This window comes from Pinus tabuliformis, chromosome Q (assembly GCF_031772625.1).
Source record: "Pinus tabuliformis cultivar Carrire ecotype Pingquan chromosome Q, CPIR1, whole genome shotgun sequence".
Lineage (NCBI taxonomy): Eukaryota > Viridiplantae > Streptophyta > Pinopsida > Pinales > Pinaceae > Pinus > Pinus tabuliformis.
This window is the reverse complement of record NC_142296.1, coordinates 339,942,303-339,950,324: the sequence shown is the minus strand read 5'-3', so window position 1 is coordinate 339,950,324 and position 8,022 is coordinate 339,942,303.

The following is an 8,022-nucleotide window of genomic DNA, read 5'->3' as shown; positions in this document are numbered from 1 at the left end:
CTCAAAATATGTTTTCATCTTCATTTGTGGAGATTATCTACTTGCATATTCAAAAAGTTTTGATGTAGTTTTTGCCTTGAAAAATTATTATTGTGATTGTAATGGTGAGAAATTATTCTATAAACAGTGTTAAGTGTTATTTAGAATAAATGAGAAATTCTTTTTGAATATATAAGACTAATCTTTGAGAGAATAGATATATATTCCAGAATTATCACATAAACAAGGGGTTAATCTTGCATTTAGTGCTTTATCTCTGTAGAGTTTCGCTAAACAAAGGGAATACCTCCTCCTGCGTGACTTCAATTGTCCCTCCCTCTTACAGGATTGCAAAGCATTAAGAATTGAATCTTCTTTATTTTAAAGATGTAGTCTTGTCGAATATACCAAAAACGTAGTAGGATTCTTTCATTATTGACAAAATCAAGCACATGTGCAAGGGAAGTATTCATCTGTGGATGGTTAACAAGTTCATTAATAACTACAAGCAAACGCTTCAAACTATGTATTTAATGATCTCTAGTCATCATCTAAAGAGTTCAAGAATCAAATCAATTCCAACCTAAGTTCTAAGTATATGGTAAACCTCTACTCTAGAGGTTCTATTATTGTAAAATTTCACAACTATGGAAGTTTTGGCAAGGTCTCAAAGGAGGGACTTTCTTTTTGGGGCAAAACTAACCTTTTTTCAAAAGATAGTTTCTATAATTGAATCCATCTTCAATATCCATTTCTTCAACCCCACTCTGCCGGATTTGAATATTGAATCCCCCTTACTTATTTTGGGATGAGATGATCTTTCAAAAGCCAACTAGGAATCTTACCCATACTAGAGTAGTCATCGGCAACATAGTGAGAGGATTGAAGTTGGGAAACCATGGCTTCACTAGAAGACCAACTCATCCCCAAAACCATGGACCTTGGTCAAGGATTTTTTTCTTATCCTCAAGACATTTGAAGATCACCACAAAAAAACATGGGTCTACATCCACCCAAACCGGCGTTCATCCAATCCTATCATAATCGAACAGAAAAACGCTACTTTTTCAATAGAAAATGGGGAATAAAAGTATCACCCAAGGATAATGACCATCACATCAAGCGCTCAATCATAAGGGAGGAGCAATAATTTGACAATCACACGTGCTTGATTTCTGTTGATTTAACTTTGAACACTCACGTAATATTCTCTTGCTTGGCGAATTAAACACCACTGCATGGAATGGACGAGGATTGAGCCGAACCCTGGATGAAGCCCACTTCATTCTCATCTAAACACAAAACTATATATACGTCAAAGCTATTACAATAGATTCTGACTGTCAACACCTCGAGGTTCTGTTTATATGTGGCTACCTTTTATGGTTACTATTGAATGTGTGATTGGCAATAGTAATGGCAACTTAGGGCTGCCAAATTTCCTTCGATTCCCTCACTACATCCTAACACAAATAGTTGTTCAATGCCTTGGTTGTCTTTCAAAACTGGTAGGCAGCATCTTCTTTGATATTTCTCGATGGTTTTAATTCCACTACAATCACAACTTTCATTTACATAAACTTCGTGTTTTCGCACGAGCGACGATTGTTCCAAGGTGAAATGTCACTTGGATGGTTTCAATGTTGTTGACCCATCATAACTAACTAACGGATATGCCCATTACAATTTTATACCACCCCATTATCAATATCAATTATGCATGGGAACCAATTAAAGCAACTTTTCACATTAATTTTATATGAGCATGAGAACATGTGTTAACAAGCAGCCCATAAAGCCTCATTTTGAATGCCATAGTCACTTAGAAGGAATTTCTCTTGTAGTAGCATCCTCCCTACTAAACTTTGCTAGTGCTAACATTAGAACCACCATTACAACAAGATATCTTTCTAGTGTTGACAACACCATTATAGTAAGATACCTCAAGAGAGACAGAAAATTTAAAAAGTATGATAGTAATACATATCCAGAAGATGGTATTGAAACTAGTAATTGTTCACGAATCCATAAGATTGTAAGGTCATTCTCATTATCATAATCATTGTCATCATCATCACCATCATCCTTGTCATTTTTATTGCCATCATTACATTATCATCATAATCACCATTCATGCCATCATCATCATCATTACGGACATTGTTTGCAATTGTTCATAATTGTAGATGTTGTAAGAAATATCATCAACCCAAAAAATGTGATCAGTGCTAGAAAAGGGTTGTTTAGGACACATTGATATACGCAAGAGAAATAACAACTCTATTTTTGACAGATGATCGATGATGATGATCATCACCACCATTATCATCGTCATTGTCATTTTTATCATCCCCATCATCATCATTAATGTAATTTCTATCGACATTGTTGTAATCATGCATCATCATCATTCATGCCATTATTGTTTTTGATGATGACCTAGATGAAAATGATGATCATGACACCAAAGATAATGCTTATGATTATGACAATGACAACATCTAAAATTGGGAAGATTCGCCAACGTCATTAGCATCGTCATCATCATAAGCATTGCCATCATCATCATTGTCATTGTAACCACTATCGTCTTTATCATCATAATCACAATTCATGTCATCGCCATCATCTTCATTTTCATCATTGTCAATATTATTGACATTGTCACCAATTGTTCATAATTGTCAATGCCATAAGGAATATCATCAATGCAAAAAATATGATGAGTGTTGGAAAAGGGATGCAAAAGCGAACATAGAAATGGGGGCAACAATAGAAGTAAAATTGGATGAAAAGTGGATACAACATAAGTAGATGGACAACAACATGAAAAACCTGACACAAAAGTGGATGCAAAAGTAGATGCAGTTGTCAATGCAAACTTGGATGCAAACATGAAGGCAAAAGTGGAAGCAAACATGGGTCCAATGGTAGGTGTAAAACTTGGCACAAATTGTGGTGAAACAAATGTGGATGCAACAACGGAAACAAAAGTATATGCAAAAATGGATGAAACAAAAGTGGATGCAATAGGGGATGCAAACATGGAAGCAAATGTGGTTGCAATGGTAGGCGCAAGATATGGTGCAACAAAAGTGGATGTAACAATAGACAAAAAATATGCAAGATAAGATGCAAAAATGGATGTAAAAGTGGAAGCAAACATTGATGCAACAGGCAAAACAAATTTGGATGCAAAAAATGGATATAATGTAAGTAGATGCAAAAGTAGATACAAAACGAGATGCAAAACCCAATGCATAAACCTGACATAAAAGTGAATGCAAAAATAGATGCAATATTTGATGCAAAAGAGGATGTGAACATGGATGCAAAATTGGAAGCAAACGTGGATACAACAGCGAGTTTAAAACATGGTGCAAATTGTGGCATAACAAAAGAGGATGTAATGATAGATGCAAAAAAAAATCAAAGTATGATGCAAATGAAGATGTAAAAAGGGATGCAAAAAGTGAAATTTAAAATGGGTGTAACAGTGGATGCAAAATTGTGTGCAAAAGTGGATGCAATAGAAGTCGATGCAAAAGTAGATGCAAAAAGAGACACAAAACCCGATGCAAATCCCGGTCCAAAATTGGATACAAAAAGGGATGCAAAAATAGATGTAGTAGTTGATGAAAACCTAGATGCAAATGAGGATGCAAACGTGGATGCAAAATTATAATCAAAAGTGGGTGCAAAAGGAGGTGCCAAACTAGGCGCTAATTGTGGCACAAAAATATTAGATGCAATAGTGGGTACAATAATAGATGCAAAAGAGGATGTAAATATGGATGCCAAACAAGAGGGCAAAGTGGATGCAACAAAAGTAGATGCAAAATTTTATGCAAAACTAGACACAAAACACGATGTAAAACTTGGCGCAAAAGGGATGCACAAATGGATGAAAAAATGGATGCAAAAAATGATTTAAAAAAGGATGCAAAAAAGGATGCGAAAGTCGATGCAAAAGTTGATGCAAGTGTAGGTGCAAAAAGTGGATGCAAATGAGGATGAAAAAGTATGTCAAACAAAATTAGGTGCCAAACTTGATGCAAAACCTGGAACAAAACCTGGTGTAAAGGATGACACAAAACTTGGCATAAAATTTGGTGCAAAACGTGGTGCAAAACCTATTGCAATACCTGGTGCTAAACTTGGTGTAAGATTTGGTGCAAAACTTGATGCAAATCTTGTGTCAAGTTTTGCACCATATTTGATAAATGGATGCAAATAGCACCAAAAATGGGCTCTAGATGCAAAAAAAGAAGTAAAAAGGGACGCTAATCACTGGTTTTGTTGTAGTGCTCAATGGGACGATTGAGGAGGAGGTGTACATTGAGCAACCAGAAGGTTTCAAAACCTTCGATAGTGATTCGCATGTGTGAAGACTCAAGAGGGCTCTGTATGGGCTGAAGCAAGCACCCCATGCTTGGTACACTAGGATCGACAGTTATTTCACCGGTTTGGGCTTCACCAAGAGTGAAGCAGACCCGAACCTTTACCACATCATGGTAGAAGGTAAACCATTGATCATTGTTCTTTATGTCGATGATCTGATTTTGACAGGTGATGCTCATCTGATATAGTCTTGCAAGGAGGACGTTGCAAGAGAGTTCGAGATGAAGGACATGGGCCTTATGCACTAATTTATAGGCATGAAAGTGTGGCAGAAAGATGGGGAATTATTTGTGTCTCAAGGCAAGTATGCCAATGAGATACTCAGGTGCTTTCACATGGAGAAATGTGAACCCATGCAGACTCCTCTAGCTGGGAACTGGAGGAAGGAGGATGCTACTTCAAGTGAGGTAGTAGCTGCTATTGTTTATCAGTAGCTGGTGGGTTCACTTATGTATCTGGTGAACACACGACCCGACTTATGCTTTGCGGTGAACTAGCTGAGTCAAGCTATGTGATGAGCCACAAAAATGGGTAACTTATTGGGCTCAGTTTGCCTATTTTTCTCCATTAATCCACCATTATTCATAGTTTATGCATGATTTTGAGTATATTTATGTTGATTGAATGAATGAGGAGAGTCACTTGACCATGAAGACTAATGCGTGTTTATTGCAGATTTTTGGACAGCTTTGGACCAAGGTCAAGCATTTATGAGCCATTTGACAGCCGAATGCAAGGGGACAAGGCTGAGGATTCATAGGGAGGGTGCCCCTTGCACTAAATGGCCTCTTCCTCGAGTTCTCCACCATCAGCTCGGAGTTCAGTAGCCCACCAACGTTGATTCCCAAGGGCAGTCGAGCAACTTTTATGAAGTGATTGAGTACTAGCAGTTTGGGCAGCCAAGCCCCTTGAATCAAGGAGGACTGTTGGAGGTCCTTATGGTGCATAAATAGGAAGGATTCCAACCTTCGTAGGTTACCTTTTGAACAATTGTATTCTACACTATAGTGTTACTAGTTTCTCAGCTCATTTTGTAGCTTCTGTTGTACAACTTCTTTTGTGACATGGTTATTTTTGAGTAATGGAAAGCAGTTTCATTTGGCACCAGTTCTGAGCTTTTTCGTAGGAGCTTGCAGCTCTTGGGGTTGGTCCCAACCCAAGTGCCAAGGCTTCCTTTGTGTACTGTTATGTGTTGTTGATGTCTTTATCAAATAATTTCTGTTAAGTAGATTAAAGTATTGCTTGGTTACCTAGGTTATTGTTGATGATTAAAAAGTATTTTCATGTTTAGATTGGTTTTATAGGTTGATAACAGAGAATATCTTTAGAAAAAGGCTATCAAGCACCCCTGATATCACCACTCCCTCCGTGGGACCATGAGCTGGGACCAAGGCGTCCTTGTTGCCACCAAAAACACTGTCTTTGCTTCATCATGCAATTGTTAGTGTTAGATTCTCATTTGTGGAAGTTGATACCAATTGAGGTTACATGCTCAGGTCCATGATTGATTACTTTGCATACTTATTTCGCATGATTTTTTTTCCAATAAACTTCTGTTCATTTTCTTTGCTGATATTTAGGTCAGATTAGGTTAAAGTAGCTAGGTCTTTGGTTTTCCGAGTCTTTGTTTGAATAGTTTGGAAAATAACTTGCAGAGCACCTGTGATACCTCTGTGCCTACCCCTACTCCATCATTACCGCCTGCTCCGTCCTCTAACTCTAATTCTTGCCTCACATTTTCTACGTTCCCTCACTTTGACCTAATTTCCATATTTTTGTGCAACATTGCTCTACCCCTCCTTGAACAAATCCAACCATCCTTATGACTCACCCACTTCGTTCACCAAGTCCTGGACCCCTCCACATAATCATCCAACCTCCGTACCCACTTCTTCACCTTTCTTCGACCATCAACCCTCCAAAATCCCCTTTCAAAACATCCTGCAGAAGCCACAGAACATCCTGTAGAACCCTTGCAGACTTCCTGTAGAAGCTAATGAAAGCGGTTTCTTGAGATCTGATCACTGTGAACCTCTTTGGAAGGGTGCTAGGGACCCCCTGAGGCCCTCTTCTCACCTTGCCAACCTCCTGCAAGTGTCCACTCCATTTCCTTTCGCCAATCAACCTCTGCACAGTAAAAATAGTCAAAACACGTGCAAAGTGATTCCACAAATATTATTTGAAAATACAAAAAAATGGTTTCTTCATATTTCTCTTCAGAAGTACCTTAGTCACATGCATTTTACTTTTCTAGAAGTCAATGGCATCCATTTCTGTAGCTTTCATCCTTTTACTTGCACCAGTAGGGTTAGTCGGCAAAACTAGGGTTTGTTAGGGTTTGCATTCCTTTCTAGCTTTCAACTTCTTACTGCAAGTAGATTAGCCTCTGGTTGAGTTAGTTTTCATCCATCACAGTTAAAAGCTTCTTCTGAGAGCTCATAGAAGTTGGCTTAAGCTCCTAGCGGATTTATGCCAGCTGATTAAGTGACAGTCTGCGGCAAGAGCTAGTACTTGTGGATATAGCATTGTCGCTTCCAAGTTTTTTATGAACTACCGGGTTGATAAAAGTAAAGAAGGGAGTCCCAGGAGTTGCAGCATTATTACTGCAATACTGGAGCCCACCATTCTTTTTGGTGCCGTTGCCAGGGAAGCGTCAGAGTATTTGTGATTGCTGCTTTTCTTCTATTTTCTACTACAACCTTCTGCTAAGTAGTTTATTTCATCTCCATTCTACAATTTCATTTCTACAAAAGTAGATTAGACCTTTCCTACTTTCATAGATTAGCATTTAAATTCCGCAACTTCAATTCTGCAAGCATAGATTAGCATTTCATTCCTGCAATTTCATTTCAGCAAAATAGATTAGTCCTTTCCTACTTTCATTTCAATTCCGCATTTTCATTTCAGCAAGATAGATTTTAGTTAGTTGTAGTTCAATCTATTTCCGTTTTGTAGGTACCAGCAGAAAAAAAAAGCCAAAACTCCACCAAAATATTCCATTTCATGCCTCGTAGGAACAGAGACAATACAGGGAAATTCTTACCCAACACCCCCACCACATCGTTGAGTCACCCTTCTCTCTTCTTCGGTGACAATGATCCAGAAGAACCTATAGGTGAACCTCCAGAGATATACGAAGATCCTATAACAGAAGAAGAGCAAGAAAGCATTCCTTTTGAGACCATGGATGAAAGTAGAAACGGTAGAGAAGATGAGGAGAGAATAGAAGGTGCCTTTCCCATCCGAGAGACCAACGGGGACATGAAGATGAAAAACATAAGTCCCTCAACCTTACCTCATTTCCATGGATTGACCACTGAAGACCCTGATACCTTCCTATTTGAGTTTGTTGTCCTTTGTCAAACTTATGACTATGTAGAAGACGAGAAAAAGTTGAAACTCTTTCCCTCTACCCTCAAGGATGCAGAACTACGCTGGTTCATGGGGTTACCTGGAAACAGTATCACAACTTGGGCTCAGATGCAGCAAGCTTTTAACAACAAATACTAGGACTACTGTAGGTCAAAGAAAATAAAGGGAGAGATCTTTCGGATGACCATGGGAAGTGATGAGTCTTTAGAAGACTACGAGGAAAGGTTCCAACTTAGTTATAAACGGGCCAGGTGCATGCTTGACCCTGAA